Below are 22,007 nucleotides of genomic sequence, written 5' to 3' on the forward strand. Positions count from 1 at the left end.
TTTTCCAACCTAGTTGATTCTGTGATTCTGTGACTATAGGTTAGGTTATGGTAGTAATACAGCCCTGAAAACACATTCCAAAGGAGACGTATAGGCATTGAATTTACCACTCCACAGATCCGAGTTATGAACTGAAGAATAGCCACAGTTGCCTTGGTTATAGAATCCATTTTGAGATAACCACCTATAAATGGAAAGTACGTATGCAGGAATACATGCCAAAAAAACAGGAATAAGTTGAACAACATGATACCTGAGGGGTTCTATATCCAATACAGAAATTAATTACTCAGAACTGTTATTCTTTTGCTGCTTTTCCTCTCAATGCCTCACGTTGGGTGCCAAATTATTGTCTCGGGTTAAAGACAATGTATTTTAGGAAGCAGGACCTCTGATGGAATAGAAACTCCTCCCTCATAGACTTATTGTAAATTTGAAAATATGAGACTTTCGAGCAATGTGTGGCAATGAAATAACAGTTTACTAAAAACAGAGAACAAAAGAGAACAAAATGACAACCAAACAATAACAGAGAATAACGTCACCCAAAAATCACTCTTATGCCTCCGTGTCACCAAGGCAACAATGCAGTTCTGGCACAGTCACGTGATCCAAATAGAACCAGGGCAGAACTGCCACTGTGCCGCGTGGGTGACATGTGGAAAAGTTCACAAAGGGCAGGTCTGCACCCGAGTTCCCCCAATGTGGCTGCAGCTGTGGCAGCCATGCTGGTGGTTGAAAAGCGGCAGAGAAGAAGCGGCAGGGCTCACCAGACACAAAGGGGATTACCCCTGGCCAGCGGCTGCTGCGGGATCTGGGGATACTGCAGCTCGGGTGGCTGCAGCGCCGGTGGACAGGAGGGCTGCTGTCAGGCAGTAGCTGAGTGATCCTGGTGGAGAAGTGGGGGCTGCAGCAAGCCAGCATGGGCAGTAGGAGCAGAGGGTGCAGAGCGGGGGGCTCGGCAGGCAGGGACCAGTGAGAGGTGCAGGATGGCAGGCAGTGGGGGGGTCCAGCATGTGTGGCCCTGGAGGGGGATGGGATGCATGAAGCAAGAGCACAAATCAAGTTCTCCCATGGTTGCAGGCAACTCCTTCCCAACCGCAGTCCTAGGACAAAGAGAGACAGCCACTCCCTCTTGACTGCCCTGCCAGAACAAAAAGAGAGCATCTCTGTCCTGCCAACTGTTCTCATCCCCTCCAAACTCCCACAGGACCTCCCATGATAACCCCATCTCCCCTTGCTCCCCCCATTCGCTCCCCCCTCCCTCTCCATGCGTGGCCCTCCTACAGTGGCGCATGTCGCTATCAGCAAGCATGCCCCAATGGTGGCATGGAGAAATTCAAGAAGAGAATCTAAACCCACAACAAGCCTGGAGAAAAGGAGGCTCGAGGTGACCTTATCACTATCTACAACTACCTGAAAAGAGGTTGTAGCAAGGTGGGGGTCAGCCTCTTCTCCCAGGTAACTAGTGACAGGACAAGAGGATATAGCCTCAAGCTGCGCCAGGGGAGGTTCAGGTTGGGCATCAGGAAGAATTCCTTCATGGAAGGGGTTGTTAAACATTGAAATAGACTGCCCAGGGAGGTGGTGGAGTCACCGTCCCTGGAGGTGTTCAAGAAACTACTGGATGTGGCATGGTGGATGTGGATTAGTGCCATGGTCTAGTTGAGAAGGTGATTAGTCAAAGGTTGGACTCGATGATCTCAGAGGTCTTTTCCAACCTAAATGATTGTGTTTCTGTGATTCTGTCCCTTCCAACCCAAACCATTCTATGATTCTGTGATTACTGTGAACTCTTTAAAGTCAAGTCCATACTGGGACAGCACATCTAGGCGTAAGAGAATATTTCACAGTTGTTGAACATCACATAATGTTCAAATTGCCAAAACAGATTTTATAACTTCATAACCAGTAGAAATGATATTAAATTAAATAAATGTCATTAGACTAGCTAAATAAACAAACAATGGACTTACTAATAGTACTCTAGAACTAAAAATACTCTTGAACAAAATACGCATTCCCACTTAGCTCTTTGGGGATTATCAAATGACTTATTTACTAGACAGCAATTACTGATTCTAACAAAACCAGTAAAACATGAACTGAGTTATGCAGCCGAACACAGGGAAACAAGTGAATAATGAGTTGAAAAATATTTGATTATGTATGACTGTACTATTCATATTTTAGCAATGAGTACCAGTCACCAATATCAGAGTGTCTTCAACAATGACATTAAATAGTTATTGCTTAGAGCCCAAAATTTTAAATCAGGTATTTATGAATCAACTGAAGTAGAATAATCATAAAGTCAAATATCATTACTGCTAACATACTTAACTCCAACAGTAAATGTGATTATGAAATTTTGCCACAGAGCTACATGGTATTTCAAGTAAAATTCAATTCCATTACAGCAAACTAAGATGTCACTGCATATTCTGATCTCTTAGACTAAAGAAAAGAGTAAAATGAATAATTATATAGGATCTCAACATTAAACAACTAACAATACCTTTTTGTGCTCCTTCAAGGAAATGCTGATCTAGGGCTAACACTAGGATTAAAAAGATAATGTTATATAACAGTTACTGCTCAAGGCTATGGAGTATTCCTATTTACCATTGTAGCTGAATATTTTTACATTATAAAAGTTGGATTAAAAGAGCTTCATTCAAAGAGATCATTTCAGAAACATTACAAAGTGAGACAGAGATAGTGTTGCTCACATTGGATTTGCTGCACACACAAACTGGGTTTGTTGGACAAAGGTTGGAATTTTAATTTTTTCAGCAATCTGAAAAACATATTTTTTCCCATCAAAAGTATATATGTATTTCTTTTGAAATTCTGGGGAGTCCTCGTGGAATCTTGTAGGGATAGTTGAGATTTTGGAAGAATTTGTAACAGGAAAGCTAGAACTCGTTTTCACTTAGGAAGCTTGCAAAGTGCTTTCTCAAGAGGGTTAGATGTTTTTTTTTCCCTTCTGCAGTCCCGAAGGGGTTGCAGAGAGAGCTGTGTTCTCTCTCTCTCTGCTATGCCGGAGAGAGAAAACCCTAGCAGACGTACAGAGGCCTTTGGAAGGCGGGGGAGAAACAGAGAGGATGCTAAAGGCCCTGGAGAGGGTGGGAATTGACCTTTTCTCCCTGGGGCCCGGTGCTTCTATAGCACTGTGAGATCTTTGTTTTTCATGTTCTGGCCTTCTAAATAAACTTTTTGAATTCTTTCCACTGCCCTGGCATTTCTGGGGATACCTGCGTATCTTACTTTACAAATCTGAAACAACAAGTGTTGATTTCTCTGGCACCGAGCCAGTTGGTGAACTATATCCACACACCAACTCTATGAAGCTCTCTTGGAGAAGGAGAGGTTCCTGGTCACTGATCTTCAGAAAAGCTGATTCTTTCAAAGAATTATTTACAGTTTAAAGGACTCTTTGGAGAAACACAGTCTTTATCTGGGGAGGTCATTCCCTGCTCCACAGGTTGCCTGAGAAGAAACTTTGGGTTTAGTTTTAGTCCTCCTCTCAGTTTGCAGTGTGTTGGAAGGTTAGAAGTTCATGAGTTCACTGCTGTTGCTATAAAAACTCAAGTCTCATTTTTCCTCAATGTTAAAAATATGCCATAAGTTTAAAAAAATAGAATACAAAGCTTTCTGACACCTTTCAGGTCAAAAATAAACAAAAATAAAGACAAAGAGAACACAGATGTTTATTATTGACATTGAGGCCTCTCAGTCTGCCAAACCAGTGGCTTTATAAAGATATTCTAAAAACCTCATTTCTGTGTTCTTCCCTGATTGACCTTCCTCAAGCCATGACTAAATAGGGAAAAAATAGTCAAGTGCAAGGAAAAGCCCCTTTAATTAACCAGTCCCCTCTGCAAATGGGGTCACCAAAGTAATGAGCTTACTCAGCATCCACCCATAAAATCTTTGGGTAAGAAGTCAAGTCATAACCACATACCAGGCTCCCTCTTCCCTTCTTTGAGTTTTTAGCCTCAATCACATCTGTCCCACAGGGACAGCAACCTCCAGGACTACTATCCCAGCAGGGTCAACCCTGAGTCACTGTCAAGCCTGCAGGTCCCTGGGACAGGCTTGGCATTGGATACAGGGAATAATAACAGATGAGGAGGGAAGTTCACATTGGCCATGTCTATACTAGGGAGTGATCTGGCAAAGTGAAGGAGCTGGGGCTGAGGACCCAACATTTGCAACACCCTTCAGGGTGTCTTTACTTGGGACTAGCTCTGGTTTAGTCCCAGGGACCAAATGTCCACTTGTGCCTGCAGTTCACTTGAGGTACTCCTGGAGTGCCTCTTGCAGCTTAGTATCACCTAAAAGGAGCACAGTTCATACACCTCAAGACTGCTCCATGATGCAAACCAAAGCACAGTAAGTGGGGACAAACAGGAAATTTTCTTCAAAAGCACTCTCCTGGTCCATACATCATACATAAAGTTCAGGGTCAACCTCACCCAATAAGCTCATGCACTGTCTTTCAGCAGCAGCCATTCCTGGAGGGCTCTCTCCTTTCTAACCTCTGTCATAATCCACACAAGGACCAGTAATATAGCAGGGGGAGACTGACTAACCCCAAGGCACCTCATTAACTTTTTTCTGTTCCTCATGGACTTTGCCTCTCTGATTCCACTGGAAAATCAAAGCCCAAGGTCTGGTTATAAAGTGTCCAGGTTTCAGCTGGGATAGAGTCAATTTTCTTCCTAGTAGCTGATACAGTGCTGTGTTTTGAATTTAGTATGTTAGTAAAATGTTGATAAACACTGATGCTTTAGTTGTTGCTAAGTAGTGCTTACTCTAAGTCAAGGACTTTTCAGTGTCTCATACTCTGCCAGTGAGCAGGTGCACAAGAAGCTGGGAGGGAGCATAGCTGGGACAGCTGACCTGAACTGACCAAAGGGATATTCCATACCATAGAATGTCATGTTCAGTATATAAACGGAGGAGTTGACAGGGAGCTGCAGATCACTGCTCTGGGACATGCTGGGCATCAGTTAGAGGGTGGTAAGTGATTGTGTTGTGCATCACTTGTTTCTCTTGAGTGTTTATATATCTCTCTCCTTTTCATTACTATTATTATATTTTACTTTGATTCTATGATTAAACTGTTCTTATCTCAAATTATGAGTTTTATTTTTTTTCCTGATTCTCCTCCCCATCCCACCAGGGGCAGGGGGCAGTGAATGAGTGGTTGTGTGGTACTTAATTGCTGGCTGGGGTTAAACCATGTCAGTCCTTTTTGGTATCCAGCATGGGGCCTGGTGGGTTGTGATAATGACAGACCTGACCAGAGCATGTTAAACAAATTCGTAATTAGCATTCATTGTATTGATTTAATAGTCTCTCCGCACAATGTAGATGATTTGCTCTTGTTGCACTTGTTCTCAGGATTGTTATGTAACACCTTACTTGCAGCATGTCCACCGCCTCCCTAAGATCTTGTTTTATGGTGAACTCGCCACTGGCTGCCGCAAGAGAGGAGCCCCGAAGAAAAGATTCAAGGACTCCCTGAAACAACATCTCAGCCTTGGCCATATTGATCACCATAACTGGTCTACTCTGGCCTCAAATCGGGAGGCCTGGAGACACAGCATCTATAACGTTGCGGATGCCTTTGAGAACACACGCAGGATCACTCTCGAGGAGAAAAGGCAACGCAGAAAGAACCGTGTCTTGAGGAATACACCATCTAAGGAGTCTTTCTGTTGTGCCTTTTGCAATCGGATATGTCTGTCATGTATTGGCCTCATAAGTCACCAACGTGCCTGTAACAAATGTGGATAAAGCATTCCCAAATCTTCGTTCGTGAAGCCCAACCATGATGATGACTTGCAGCATGTGTTCCCTGTAGTGATGTTTATCCTCCATGGGGCTTGGGCTAAGATTTTCATATTGTTGCACTTTGCAGCATTGGCTCATGACATGATAGCATCTCTGGTCATGAAACTAATCTGATATGTGTACTCAACATTGCCATCTCCTCTGTACTTCAGGAGCCGTCTATTGGGAACTATTAATACTTACATCTTTTGCCTTTTCTCCTCAGAGAGCCAACCTATGGGGGGACACATCTTCCTACATCCATCCTTCCTTTGTTCCTTCCTTCTTTCCTTCTAGTCCAGCTTGATTACAGTAGCATTTCAGAATTTAAAAGATTTTGAATATCCTTTCAATACCCTTGAAACCAACCTGGTCCTTTTGCTAAGAGCCAGCATGCTGCTGAATATGGTCTTGTTTAAGGTTAAACTAATTAAGAACATCACCCAGAGATCTGTCTTGAGGCTGGATAGTAATGAGTGGCAGGGTGTGGGAGACAGTATGGGCAAGTGCCTAGGGCAGTGAGCACCTCCAATGTTTTGTAACGTCCCCCTGAACAAGTGCAGAATCTGAAAAAAAACAGTAAAATATTTGGAAAAAGTATGCTGGGACCCTGGCAATTCCAGAGACACACAAATTGCTGCAATGTGCTGGGGCCTGACCCAGGCCTATCGAGTCAACATTACTTAGTACCCTCAAGGGGAAAAGAAGGTCTCTGGATCTGACGACAACATGACAGGCACTGCAACTACTCCAACCCCAGCGACAGACTGCAGCAGAACCAGAGAACCAAACTGTGCCAGTGCCAGTTGCCCCTATACACAAGAAGAAATGTACTCAAAAGACATCTCATTTAGCAAAGAAGGACGAAGCAGGGCCATCACAGGGACAGGAGGAAGAGACAGAATAAGACCAAGAGTTAACCACTTGGTCCTTATCCCTGTGAGATACATGAAAAGATTTCAGTCATCATTCAGGTGAGCACATTACCACCTGGCTGCTTCGATGCTGGGATAATGGGGCTAAAAGTTTGGAATTAGAGGGTAGGGAAGCCAAGCAGTTGGGATCACTTTCCAGGGAAACAGGCATTGACAAGGCAATTGGAAGAGAGACACAAGTCCTTAGCCTCTGGAGGCAACTCCTGTCAAGCATGAAGGAAAGGTATCCCTTTAAGGAAGATGCTATATATCGCCCAGGCAAGTGGACTGCAGTAGAGAAAGGTATCCAGTACCTGAGGGAATTAGTCATGCTAGAGATGATTTATTTTGACCTAAACAACATGCAGTTACCCACAGATCCAGACAAAATCCAATGCAAATGAACCATGTGGCGGAAACTTTTATGGAGTGCGCCATCATTGCACACTAACCCCCTGGAAACAATAAACTGGAAAGATGTCACACCAGTAATGGTGGATGAAGTAGTTCGGCAACTCTGGGAATATGAAGACAATCTCTATTCCTCCCTTGTCTCAGCTCTTGAAAAACTGTCTGAAAAGCGTGAAAAACTGTTCCAGGAATTCCTACTCCCCACCTGTAGGGGCCTGCATCTCAGCTATTAACAGTAAGCATTCTTTTGCTCAAGAGGGATATAGAAGGTACCCTATGGTTTTACATGCAGGACCATGGAGAGGACATAAAGAAGCAAGATGGAAAACCTACCTCAACCCTAGAGGCACGGGTGTGGGAATTGCAAGAAAAAACAATCACAAATGGAGAGTCTTCCAGGAAAGCTGCTGCTGCTCCAATGGGCACTTTTCCAGGCAGAGTGGAAGGAGTGATCTGATTCTATGGAAAGGAATACTAATCCATTTCTACGAGAAGTAAGGGATCCTATGACCAGTAGTAAAGGGGTCCTGCCTCAAGTCAGGTGGAGGAGAGGGACAACTGGGTTTACTGCACTGCATGTATCAGATGCCCTGGCACATCAGATCCACAGGAGTATAAAGCTCTAGTAGATACCAGTGCACAGTGTACCCTATAGAGGGGCAGAATCCATTTGTACTTCTGGAGTGACAGGAGGATCCCAACAGCTGACTGTACTGGAGGCTGAAATCAGCCTGACTAGGAAGAGTGATAAAAGAACCCCATTGTGACTGGCCCAGACTGCATCCTTGGCAAAGACTCATCTCAGGAGAGGATATTTCAAGGATTCAAAAGGGTACTGGTGGGTTTTTGGCATAGCTGCCTTGTAGATAGAGGAAATTAGGCATCTGTCTACCTTGCCCAGTCTCTTGGAAGACCCTTCTGTTGTGGGGTTGCTGAAGGTCAAAGACTAACAGGTGCCTGATCGCTACCAAAATAGTGCACCAGAGGCAATACTACACCAAGATTCCCTGATTCCCATCCACAAACTAATTCATTGACTGAAGAGCCAAGGAGTGATCAGCAGGACCTGCTCACCCTTTAACAGCCTGTTATAGTTTCAAACTTTTTTAGTGAATTTTCCACATCGACACATAGTTGGACATGGGGGTGCTTGGGCTCTGCAGAGGCATCAGCCGTGAGCTCCCAGAAGCAGTTGTGTGAGCAGGGCTGGCAGACCTCACCCCAGCCCCTCGGGCAGCCCTGGGCTCGGCTGTGCCCCTCTCCCCCTCACTGCTGCTGGGCTTGAGGGGCTGGTTATGCATGGGGGAGGGCAAGCCTCTGCTAGGAGTAGATAACATCAAGGCTTCATTGTTTTCTAGCTCGGATTCTAATGGCTCTTCCATTGAAAATCTAATAGCTTTCTATGCAAAGGTGGGACTTTGTTTCTTCTGCCTATGCCCTAAGGCAGTGGGGGAGGCCCCATTTTTTCCCTGTGTAACTTTTGGCCAAAGGAAGGCTCTGGGGAGGGGCGGAGAGGGAAAAAAGGCGCTGGCAGTTTTGGGGTTTGTGGGTACTTTTCCCCGGCTCCTGGATCGGGGTTGCTTGGTTGCCACGCGGTGCTGTCTGGAGCCGTGCCATCTCGCTTTGGATTGCTTGTCCAGCTCAGCACTGCGTGGAGTTTCTACCTGCACCCCCTTTTCCCTTCCCGTGCCGGCAGCAGCCTGCACCATCCGGCAGGAGGGTCCCAGCTGCCCCCTGTTGACTCCGACCTCAGTGACTGCCTGCGCTGAAGCCAGCCACCGACAGCACCTCAGTGACTGCCCGCGCTGAAAGCAGCCGCCGACAGCATGAGTTCGCAGGAGCCCCCTGAAGGGAAGACCAGCTCCCCTTTCCCTCCCCGTGCCGGCAGCAGCCTGCACCATCTGGGAAAGTTCCGAGCTCACATCGGATCGACCCAGGTGCCTCCTGCGCGCCGGCTCCGGCAGACGTGGCAGCCGTCGGAGCCCAACAGCACCCCCTGGTGATTGTGAGTCACTGCAGCCCCTTACCTCCTGGGGCGCGTCAGCGCCCCCTGCTGTTTGTGGTTATAACTGCACCAAAAGACAAAGTAGGGCTCAATTGTTTGAAAGTTTCTGGTCATGGTGTTGTTGTTTGTTCTGGGTTTTGTTCTATATATATTTTAGTAAAGAACTGTTATTCCCTTTCCTACATTTTTTGCCTGAAGCCTCCTAATTTCAAAGTTATAGTAATTTGGAGGGATGAATCTTCTTTCTATCCCAGGAAGGCTCCCACCCTCCTTAGCCAACATTTTGTCTTGTTAAACCAAGACACAGCCCCATATGGCCAGCGTGAAAGTCTAATGGAGAATGGAGACTAACAGTAGGTTATCATGGCCTGAACGAAATCACAATGCCACTGAATGCTGCTGTACCAGACATGTTGGAACTTCAGTAGGAACTGGAGTCAAAGGCAGCCAAGTGGTGCCACAATTGACACTGCAAATGCGATTTTCTCAATCCCTCTGGCAACAGAGTGCAGGCCACAGTTTGCTTTCACCTGTAGGGGCATCCAGTACACATGGAATAAACTGCCTCAGGGGTGGAAATACAACCCTGCCATCTGCCATGGACTGATCCAGACTGCACTGGAAAAGGGTGAGGCTCTAAAACACCTGCAATACATTGATGATAGCATCATATGGGGCAATAGAGCATCAGATCCCAATGCATATGATCAATAATATAACAGCAATGTCTCCACCAACTAATAAGAGAAATAAACTTTCTTAGGCATTGCAGGATTTTGGAGAATGCATGTTCCAAATTACAGTCTGATTGTCAACCCTCTCTATCAAGTGATCCACAAAAAGAATGATTTCAAATGGGGCCCTGAGCAATGACAAACCTCTGAGAAAATCAAACAGGTTCGAGTGCACCCTCAGTAAGTTTACAGATGACACCAAGCTGAGGGGTGCGGTTGACACACCTTAAGGACAGGATGCTATCCAGAGGGACCTGGACAAGCTCAAAAAGTGGACCAATGGGAAACTCATGAGGTTCAACAAGACCAAGTGCAAGGTGCAAGGTTGACCTGGGTCAGGGCAATCCCCACTATCAATACAGGCTGGGGGATTGCGGGGATTAAAGCCTGGAAAAAACCAGACCTTTGCAGAGGACAGAGTAACTCATTACAGAAGTGAGTTTGAAGCACAGAAAACTGCCGTTTCCCTAGGCAACAGCTTGCAGCCAATCCGATGCTGCGGTTACACTTTTTGCCTTATAAGGAATGTTTACCTGTTTGTGTTTGGTTATAAAAGGGCTGCGACCCGGAATAAACTTGTCTCAGTTCTTCACCCCCCTGAGTCCGTGCCTTAATGTCCTGCAAATGGCACCCACAGTGGGTTAGAATGAAACTAGTTGTTTCTCCGGCAGGGCAGATGAACATTTTAGGGATTTTTCGCTGAAAGGAAGTGACGGAAAATAGAGATCTCAATTACCTTCACAGGATGAAGGTAAGCAGCCGAAAACGAAATGGAAACTCCCTTAATAGAACAGCAAAAGGCAGTCTCGCAAGCCTTTGCTAAAATCCTTAAAAAATATGGGAAAACGGTAAAAGAAGAAAATTTAGAACGTCTCCTTTTGTGGGCATCCAAGCTGTTCCCACATTAAATACTACGTCAATATATGACCCGAGAGTTTGGGGCGAAATAAGTTACAGACTATGGGACAGTGCCACGCTAGGCAATAAAAAAGCAACCTCTCTATTAACAACATGGAGAGCAGTTTATGAGGCTTTGCAGGCTCACGTCAACTCAGGAGAAGACCGCGCAGAAACGGCAGCTGATTCTGAGCCGCCGTCGCAGAACGAGCCGAAGCCTTGTGTACTGCCGCCGCCCCATGCCCCGCTGCGACCACCATCTCCTGCGTCGCCAAAGATGACGCGTTCCGAGGCACCGCCGCTGCCACCCGCGGAGCCTGCAGCGCGGCCAGAAACAAAGACCTCCTCCCCACCCCGTCCCCGCAAACGTCGATTACACAGTGCCGTTGCTGCAGCATCGGTTTCTCCACTGGAGCATGCTAAGGAGGACCCAGAATTTACAGATAAGGAGGGGGCTTCTAACTTTCAGAACACGTGGGTATGAGTGCGGGGCGGGGGGGGGGGAGAGAGAGAGAGGAAGGGCGCGCGGGGAACATAGTAGCCTTAAAAGTTTTTCCGGGTCTGTTTTCGTCTGATCGGGATCTGCGCGGGGGGGGAACACAGCCGTTGCTGGAATCGGGGCCGCTTCTGCGCCGGAGGTGACCTGGAGGAGGAGGAGAAAAAGGAGGGCACAGCTTCCCGGGAGCCCCAGTCGGGCTGCGGCAGCTCGGACTTGGCGGGACGAGATGCCTGACAGAGGGACGGGAGGTTTTACATTCAACTGCGGGGGAAGGGGGGGGGGGCGGTTGGCATGGTTGCCGCTACTGCTCCAACCCGAAGAGGAGAAGACAGTCTGGGAGAGTGCAGGGAATGTGTGCCTACCCAATCCAAGACTGTTGGTGGAGTCGGGGCTGCCGGTGCTGAAGCGGGCAGTGTGTATCATCATCATGGCTGGGCTTCGCGAACGAAGATTTGGGGAAGGGCTCTACCCACGTTTGTTACAAGCATGCTGGTGGCTAGAAAGGCCAATACGAGATAGACACATCCAGTTGCAAAAGTCACAGCAGAAAGACTCCTTAGGTGGTATATTCTGCAAGACACAATTCTTTCTGCGTTGTCTTTTCTCCTCGAGAGTGATCCTGCGTGTGTTCTCAAAAGCATTAGCAGCATTAAAGATAGTGTGTCTCCAGACCTCCCGACTGGAGGCCAGAGTAGACCAGTTATATTGATCAATGTGGCCAAGGCTGAGATGTTGTCTCAGGGAGTCCTTGTATCTTCTCTTTGGGGCTCCTCTCTTGCGGCAGTTGGTGGCAAGTTCACCATAAAGCAGGATCTTAGGGAGGCAGTGGTCCTTCATCCTTGAGATGTGTCCTGCCCAACGCAGCTGTGTTCTCATTAACATGGCCTCAATACTTGTGACTGCTGCTTGTTCTAGAACAGATGTATTAGTCACATAATCTGACCAGTGGATGTTTAGGATTGTATGGAGACAGCGTTGATGGAAGCGTTCTAGGAGATGCAGGTGGTGGCGGTAGATGACCCATGATTCAGATCCATATAAGAGAGTAGACAGCACTATGGCTCTGTAAACACTGATCTTTGTACTTTTCTTCAGGTGTTTATTTAGCCAAACTCTTTTATGAAGCTTTCTGAAAGCACTGTATGCCTTTGTTAACCTGTTGTCTATCTCTCCATCAATCTTACCATCCGAGGAGATGAGGCTACCTAGGTAATTAAACTGTTGAACTGATTGAGCTCTGATTCACCAATGGTGATATGGGGATGAAGGAAGACTTCCTGAGGTGCAGGTTGATAGAGAACTTCTGTCTTCTTTAAGCTGACTTCCAGCCCAAAGAGCTCAGCAGCATCTGCAAAGCAGGATGTTAAACGCTGCAGAGCCGCTTCTGTGTGGGCAACAAGGGCGGCGTCATCAGCATAAAGCAGTTCCCGGACAAGATGGTTTACGGTCTTGGTGTGGGCCTTCAGTCGCCTTAGGTTGAATAGGCTTCCATCAGTATGGTATCGGATGTAGATACCGTCCTGATCATCGAGGTCTGCCGTGGCCCTTTGGAGCATCCTGCTGAAAAAGACTGTGAATAGGGTTGGTGGTGCAAGAACGCAGCCTTGTTTCACACCATTAGTTATTAGAAAGGACTCAGAAAGTGCATTGCCATCTAACCTGTCTATCCTCTTGTTTATTCACTTCTTTAACTGTGGCTACCATCAGCCCGGTCTTTTGTCTCTGTTTCTCCATTTTGACCGTGCACCCCTTGGGGATGTTCCCAGTCCCAAATACGGATACCCATTGTCCGGATCATTTCCCTCTCCTCTACAGAAAATAATATCTCTATTACAGATTGCATTTCATCCCACGTGTATATATTAGGTCCTAAAAACTGGTCAAATTGCTCTACCAGACCTAATGGATCTTCTAGTAGTTTCTTCATGACCTTTCCAAATTCCTGTACCTCAGTACTCGTCAGAGGCACATTCACATAGCCTATACCCCCTTGTGCCCTCTGCATTGGGACTTCTCTAAGGTGATACAGTTCTCTGGGTGCCTCCGAACCCTGTCTCCTCCTGGCTCTACCCCATGTCTGGGGAGGGCCTGGAGAAGGTGTTGGGTTCGAGTTTTGCACCTCATCCTCCCCAAGATTATATGGGGGAGGATTTAAGATCTTATTACTTGAAAGATTTTCTAAAGGATCCCACTCAGAACCCTTCCTCTTTTTCTGGTTACTTTGATCATTACTTTGATCACCACTAACTGTATGGACCGGGAATAGTTCGATGGACCCCACCCAGCAAGCAGCATATTCACTCTCCTTCGCATTCCACGGTCCCTTCTTATTCACATAAACGTTCAATGCTTGACAAATCCAATCTTCAAATGAACCAAATTGGGGTCAATAAACATTGTCTAATCTTATAGGACCTTTAGTCCACTCATACATACAATATTGGATCATAACTGCCTTATCCTTACCCCGAGTCTCTCCTGACTCGTCCCACATATCCAGCATCCTACCCAATGGGCTTTCCTGGGGAATGCCTAGGGTCTCTCCTGACCCTTTCTTTCCCGACCCTTTCTTTCCCGGGGTCTTTTACTTTTCCAGGCCCCCATACCGAGGAGTGAACACACACAGGCTCCGGGATATGGTCCTCCCTTGGCACACACACACTCTTTGTACTCTCAAGCCTCCTCTTCTACCGGAGTCAACAGAAAGCCTTTTTCTAAGCCGGAACTACCCAAGAACCTTCTCTCTAAGCTGGAACCACCGAAAGGCCTTTTTCCTGAGCCGGAACCACCTAAAGCCTCCTCTCTAAGCCGGAACCACCCAAAAACCTTCTTTCTTAAGCCAAAACCACACAAAATCCTTCTTTCTTAAGCCGGAACCACCTAAAGCCTCCTCTCTAAGCCAGAACCACCCAAAAACCTTCCTTCTTAAGCTGGAACCACCCAAAAACCTTCTTTCTTAAGCCGGAACCACCCAAACACCTTCTTTCTTAAGCTGGAACCACCCAAAACCTTCTTTCTTAAGCCAGAACCACCTAAAGCCTCCTCTCTAAGCCGGAACCACCCAAAAACCTTCTTTCTTAATCCAAAACCACACAAAATCCTTCTTTCTTAAGCCGGAACCACCTAAAGCCTCCTCTCTAAGCCAGAACCACCCAAAAATCTTCCTTCTTAAGCTGGAACCACCCGAAAACCTTCTTTCTTAAGCCGGAACCACCCAAACACCTTCTTTCTTAAGCTGGAACCACCCAAAACCTTCTTTCTTAAGCCAGAACCACCTAAAGCCTCCTCTCTAAGCCGGAACCACCCAAAAACCTTCTTTCTTAATCCAAAACCACACAAAATCCTTCTTTCTTAAGCCGGAACCACCTAAAGCCTCCTCTCTAAGCCAGAACCACCCAAAAACCTTCTTTCTTAATCCAAAACCACACAAAATCCTTCTTTCTTAAGCCGGAACCACCTAAAGCCTCCTCTCTAAGCCAGAACCACCCAAAAACCTTCCTTCTTAAGCCGGAACCACCCGAAAACCTTCTTTCTTAAGACGGAACCACCCAAACACCTTCTTTCTTAAGCTGGAACCACCCAAAACCTTCTTTCTTAAGCCAGAACCACCTAAAGCCTCCTCTCTAAGCCGGAACCACCCAAAAACCTTCTTTCTTAAGCTGGAACCACCCAAAGCCTCCTCTCTAAGCCGGAACCACCCAAACCCCTTCTTTCTTAAGCCGGAACCACCTAAAGCCTCCTCTCTAAGCCGGAACCACCCAAAAACCTTCTTTCTTAAGCTGGAACCACCCACAGTCCTCCACCCTGAGGAGTACCTCACTCTTGCTCCTCAACAACTGCTTTGTCCCTTTGCTGACCAGTCCCCTCACAGGGATATGGAACTGCGGCTAGGACCCCTCACTCGCTTTGCACCTTTTGGTACGTCTCAGCCACACACACACACACTTCTCTGATCCAACTGCCCAGTAATCATAGAATCATAGAATCATCTGGGTTGGAAGGGACCTCCGAGATCATCAAGTCCAACCCTTGATCCACTACCGCTGCAGTTACTAGGCCATGGCACTGTCACATCCAGTCTCTTTTTAAAAATCTCCAGGGACGGAGAATCCACTACTTCCCTGGGCAGCCCATTCCAATGTCTGATCACCCTCTCTGTAAAGAAATTCTTTCTAATATCTAACCTAAACCTCCCCTGGCATACTTCGAGGATAGCCCTTCTCTTTTCTTACTGGGTCCTGTGCACGAGGTTTGACGGTTGCCACGGATTGATTTCTATACCGGATCCGGTTTCCTTTCCTCCCCCTTCTTTGTTTCACGCCATCCATCCTAGGGTCCTCAGTCGCTGCTATCCCAGGAGAGGGTCCAGGCCTCTGGACCGTCAAAATTGGTGGGGCACGCCTTCCAGGTTCACTGATCCCTCAACTGGACCAGTGGACATTGGATCCCGGACGAGCCCCCAAATTGTGAGAAATATCTCTAATTAAAATTTCGGAGACGGTCAAATAAAGTGAAACAAAGAACTTTATTAACAGTGCGCTGGGTGCACCAGACTCGTGACCAGGTTCAAGCACACCCCAAATGGGAGGGATGAGCCCTTTTAAGACCCTTTGATTTACATAACCACTCCCTCGCTCCTCCCATGCCAAGCCTCGCTCTTTTCTTCCTTAAAAGGTGATATAGTCTTCTTGCAGTTCATTGGTTGTTTTAATCAACCTATCAAGTTGTTTCCCTGGCCCCGGCCACATGGTCCCTTGGCAATGAGCCCAGACTAGTCTTACTGCCTTACATACTTTCCAACCCGCCTTCACATCATAACTGTAAGTAACAGTAAGTAACTGTAAGCAACCCTGTAAGCAGAACAGTAAGCAGCCCACCAGTCCTTGGCCACAAAATGGCTCCCCAGCTCCCCAGATAAAATGACCTCTAGGTATCTTGGCACAAGGCAACCATGGAAACCCCTGCTTGCAATAAAACCGTCTTATTCATTTCCTACAGTGAGGTCAGGTGAAGCAACAACGAGATTGGAGACTGTGGAGTGGGAACCACTGAATGCTTACTTTCGTGTTTGCAAGTGCAGAACCTGTTGGTGTGGCAGATTGGTAAAGGATTTGATTTTGTTGTTAAGATAATGTTTATAATGTTTGTCTTTGTTTTCTAATTGTTTCAGCAAGTGAAAAGATTCCCTGATAATTTATATAAGGACTTACACTTCTGTGAATAATCGAATCTGGTAAACATGTATTTGATCCCTTCTGCCCTTACAGTATTAGAACATGCAGCACATGGGGTTACAGACAGTTTCACCTAAGCCAATCAGCAAAGGCAATGCAGAAACAGAATAAAATACAGAACATATATGTGTGGATGTGTGAAAGGTGGCCACCTGCATGAATGGAAAAAATGTATGTGTGTGTGTGTGTGTGAATGCAAACAACAATACCTCAAATAAAACACACTTGTACGATGGTCTGTCAGCAAACTTTGCCTGCACCTTCTATCAACACTAACCCTCAAGACCTCTCCTTAAACAAAAATGGGGAATACAGGGTAAACCCCTGTATTAGGGAGGGGTTCAAACATACTGAAGCTTGAAAACCAAGACACCGTTGTAAGCTCAACAAAACCGATATTTATTACCAAGAGGTGGTCAACAAAATGAACAAACCCAAAAGGGAGGAAGGAGGAGAGAAATAAGCCCCCAGCATGACCTCCCCAGTTACCCAGCTGTTGCCCATAAAGTTATCTTACCGACCTAGCATGCCTATAATTACCCATAGCAGAAGCTGCATCCTTGGAGAGTCAGTAAGTTCACAAACTGGCAGGCGTCCCTGCCAAAAGGCAATGTTGTCCTTGGTGTGAAGTTAGTTCTCCCCAAGAAAGCACCATCTGCTTTTTATACAATTAATTGAGTGACCACAACCTCCCAGGTGTGGCCAGCACCGCCCAGTCCGAGGTCCTCAGTCCCACCTCCCGGTTATGTAAGTGCATCTCTTCTGCGCACGTGTGGCTTTCCCTGTGCCTGCGTACTGTACTCAGGGGGGTCTTTTCCAAATGAGTCTGGGGGCGTCCTTCATCCTCCTCCTCCTCAATCTCTCCTTCAAGAGACCTTGGAGGACAACTAGCCAATCACAGAATACCAATTAAAACAGTTTATACAAGAAGCTCTCTTCAAGGGCAACTTTCCCATTTATCAGTGCTTGTTCTCCCATAACTTGGCAGGGAAAGAGCAAAGCTTTCACAGGTGGCAGGGCCAAACACAGACCAAAAGTATCAGCATAAATTCACCCTGGTACAACCCCAAAGGAGCATATTGCCAAAGCCTATATTAAAAAAATTGTAATCAAAAATTTACAACCAAGCCAGTGGAAAAAACTATTTCCCACCATAACATGAGGAAGAAGGTATGCATGTTTTCTACAAGTTCAAAATAGATGGGTTAAACCAGCATTGCCACAGCTTGATACAAAGCTGTAACCTTTTGGGGGATCACTTTAAGGGATAAGGGTTAAATGGTAAGTTAAATACATGTTGCAGTTAGGATTGGTTTACATATATATTTTATATTTTTATACTATACGTATTGAAAGCTTTGTATGGTCAGTCTTCGCGAATGAAGATTTGGGAAAGGTCTTTACCCTTCGAACCTGCGCAGTGGATTTTTAGGTGAGACACAGTGTGCGCTGAGCTGAGCCCACCCTTTAATCCTAAGGTTCATCTGCCGGGGCCGAGCAAGCTTGGACAGTGGCAGTGAGGTCCTCAGGACGTAGGTTTGTTTAGAGTGACCTTCTCTTAGATGGATGGCCTTACAGGGCTGATAAGCTCCATCTGCCCGGGGGAGTTTCCCTGACCGGGAATCGAACCCGGGCCGCAGCAGTGAGAGTGCTGCATCCTAACCACTAGACCACCAGGGGTCCCCATTGAAAGGTTTACAATGTTTACAATTAAACGAGTGTTCTTAAAAAATAATAAAAAAGGAGGATTTGTGGGGATTAAAGCCTGGAAAAAAACCAGACCTTTGCAGAGAACAGAGCAACTCATTACAGAAATGAGTTTGAAGCACTGAAAATTACTGTTTCCCTAGGTGACAGCTAGCAGCCAATCGGATGCTGTGGTTACACTTTTTGCCTTATAAGGAATGTTTACCTGTTTGGTTATAAAAGGGCTGCAACCCTGAATAAATTTGTCTCAGTTCTTCACCCCCCTGAGTTCGTGCCTTAATGTCCTGCAGGGGATGAACAGATTGAGAGCAGACCTGCTGAGAAGGACTTTGGGGTGCTTGTGACATAAGCCAGCAATGTATGCTCACAGCCCAGAAAGCCAATCGTATTCTGTGCTGCATCAAAAGAAGTGTGGCCAGCAGGTCAAGGGAGGTGATTCTGCCCCTCTACTCTGCTTTCGTGAGACCCCACCTGGAGTAGTATGCCCAGCTCTGGGGTCCTCAGCACAGGAGGGACATTGACCAGTTGGAGTGAGTCCAGAGGAGGGCCACGAAGATGATTAGAAGAATGGAACACCTCTCCATTGAGGAAAGTCTAAGAGTTGGGGTTGTTCAGCCTGAAGAAGAGAAGGATCTGGGGAGACATTGCGGCCTCTCAGTACCTGAAGTGAACCTACAAGAGCTGGAGAGGAACTGTTTACAAGGGCATGTAGTGATAGGACAAGGGGGAATGGTTTTGAACTGAAAGAGGGTAGGTTTAGATATTAGGAATAAATTCTTTTCTATGAGAGTGGTGAGGCACTGAAACAGGTCTCCTCAGTGGGCTGCAAGTGGGTATCTGCTCCCCCGTGAATCTACATGGGCTGCAGGGGGGACAACCTGCCTCACCATCGTCTTCACCACAGGCTACAGGGGAATATCAATTCCAACATCTGAAGCACCTCCTCCCCGCCTCCTTCACTGACCTTGGTGTCTGCAGAGTTGTTTCTTTCACATATTCCCACTTCTCTTCTTCCCTGGTTGCAATTGCTTCTGCACAGTAACTTTTTTTCTCCTTCCTAAATATGTTTTCACAGAGCCAAGAAACATTTCAGTTCTTCAGTGGTCTTCACATTTTTACATAACAATGTGAAGTTGAGAGCAGGGGACAATAAGCTTGATTTACAACAGGAAAAACATTGCCTATCAGATTGCTCTTCCATATATAGTCACCAGAGCTAGTCAAAGATGAATCCTACCAATAAGTGAATGGCAGTAAATGGGAAATAGGTAGGACTCCCCATCAACCTCAAACTGCATTTCTTCCATTTGAGTCAAGGTAATTTCTGATTCTGTGCTCAATTACTTGAAAAATCTGTTTCATGTAAGGTTACAAACAGTTAATCCACTCCCTACAGATCAGTCACAGCAAGCATGTGAAAAACAAATATCCTTCCTAAAGAAGCCTACACTTATCTAAATATGACCAATGATAGAAAACAGCTTCTCATTCAGTTATCTATCTAATCTATGGTTATATTTACTGTCAGGCCAAAAAGAAACTCCACTCAAAAGCTAATCAACCATTTTCTTAATAAGAGCAATTTAGTAGGCGTTTTCCTTCTGTTTGGTGTTTGAAGCGTGTTTCTATCTGCTGCTTTCATCTTCACATGACATTTGTTCTTCTATCATAATGAAAACCTCCTATCCCTCTGGGCTAACACAAGCAACCACCCACCCAAAAACATGGACCAACTATTAGATGATTAAGTTTTCAAATTTCCAAACTACAACAGCTGCAAGAAACAAATTGTTACGACAACAGCTATTAAGAAAAAATAAGTTGCAGTGCAGCTAAATTTCTGTTAAAAATAACACTATGTCAACAGAAGTCTTCATTTATTTTCAAGTGTTCAAACTGTTATTACGCATATGCCATTTAATGATTTTTTATTTGAACATCAAGATAATTATAAGTTGGAGGGTGCATATTTCCAGTGGCCTCTCTGCAGTAGATACCACCAAAACAAAACATGAAACATACCACATGGTTAACAAAATGACATTTGAGTTCTCAGAATTACAATCAATTTCTTGCTAAAAGATCACATAAGTAGTACATAACTGGAACATTTCCTTTAACAGGAATATCAAACTTAGTACTGCATTTGTTTAACTTCAATATGAACACCTCTACGTAAGAGCAACATTGTACATGACAGTTTGATTTAGCACACATATGGTACTTTGGCAGCTCTGATCAATTTTTCCTCCTAAGCTCCATAGCAGATTTAATTTATAAAACATATTGCTAATATGTCCAGCATAAATATCAAGAATCAAATGCATCTTTCTGTTGCTACTTCAGTGGGAAAGGGAGCAGTGTTTTTATCTCATATTACACAGTCTTTTCACATATGCATCATTTCCTTCCGTGGACATTTCTACACTATCTACCATTTTGTCTGAAAAAAATAATCTTTATTAAAAAAAAATCTAAATATTCTTCTCAAATTAGAAAGACTACAGCCATAAACAATTACATGACAAATCACTAGCAACTCTTTATTTCAAAGTAACATTGAATGTGTCAAATTTTTATCAAGTAACCACCATGTCAGTCATCTGAAGTGCAATGAATTCCCTCGCAATAAAACAAATTCCATTTTGAGTTCATTTGTGAAACTGACTAGTTTATTAGTTACCTTTTTTTGTAGAAGAGTCATGCAGACATTAAGATGTTTAGGTAAAATATATGATATTTTATTATTATTAGAGGCAGAAATATAACTGGCAGATGGAAAACTATTTTTAAGCATGCAAACTGAGTAAAATCAAACTGTGGTAAGTTTTCTCAAGTAATTATAATCACAAATTCAGCAAGGGTATTATCTATAAGAGGATCTAATAGTTCTTGATTAACAAATACTAATTTCTTTGAACATCTCTACCATCGGTTTCCACAAGAGAACTAATCATTATTATGAAAACTTTTTCATTTACTCCCCCAAAATTAAACTGAGATTAGCTCAGTTGGTTAGAGCATGGTGCTAATAATAAGCCCAAGGTCACATGTTTGATCCCCGTAGAGGCTACTTAAGAGTTGGACTCAATGATCCTTGTGGGTCCTTTCCAACTCAGAATACTCTGTGACTCTGTCTTGAATTTAATTCTCCACCTTCCTGAACACAATTATGTTGTACACAACTGTCATCCAATGACCTACTACCACAGTAGTCTGAGGACAATGTTCCCTCTATTATAAGTAGCCACATGAAAGTTTTGAGGTAAAAATGGGTGAGATCTGGTTGCAAAATGTCAGATTTAAAGGGAAATAAAAAGCATACATACATATCAGAAATAAAAACTACATCTAGAATCTGCTGACAGTGATCTGAAGCAATTTCTTTCATTCACTCATCTGAAAATTTTAGCGGATATTTCATATTTATTCTATTTGGTCCAAATACCCCAACATGCCATTAAGAGTCACACAAAAAAGAATGTTGTGCCCAAAAAACACAGCTACTACCACAAAACATCTCTTCACCCTTTTTATTCACCCTCAAGCAGTTTTTAAAAACTCAGATTTCCTGAGCTATACAAAAACATAGCTTAACTTTATTTGAAATATGTCAGCGATGGATAAGTTAAAAAGTGGGTGGAGGTATCTGACATAATGGTTAAATTAAATCATATATATTTGATTTGATGAAGTCACCTTTCCTCACCCTTCAATACCCATTTGTATTGAATTATAAACTCTGCAGCACAGGAACAGTCT

At 44.9% G+C, this 22,007-nt stretch overlaps 1 protein-coding gene and 1 non-coding gene across 2 annotated transcripts in view; both read right to left on the reverse strand.

The window, feature by feature from the left end:
- LOC116780036 (syncytin-A-like) overlaps nt 1-22,007 on the reverse strand; it is a 1,173,168-nt gene that overhangs the window by 501,328 nt on the left and 649,833 nt on the right. The gene's annotated exons all lie outside the window — the stretch shown is intronic.
- On the reverse strand, nt 18,147-18,218 carry TRNAE-CUC. Its single transcript has one exon. It is a non-coding gene; the product is annotated as a tRNA-Glu (tRNA).

The sequence above is a fragment of the Chiroxiphia lanceolata genome, chromosome W (genome assembly GCF_009829145.1).
Source record: "Chiroxiphia lanceolata isolate bChiLan1 chromosome W, bChiLan1.pri, whole genome shotgun sequence".
Taxonomy (NCBI): Eukaryota; Metazoa; Chordata; class Aves; order Passeriformes; family Pipridae; genus Chiroxiphia; species Chiroxiphia lanceolata.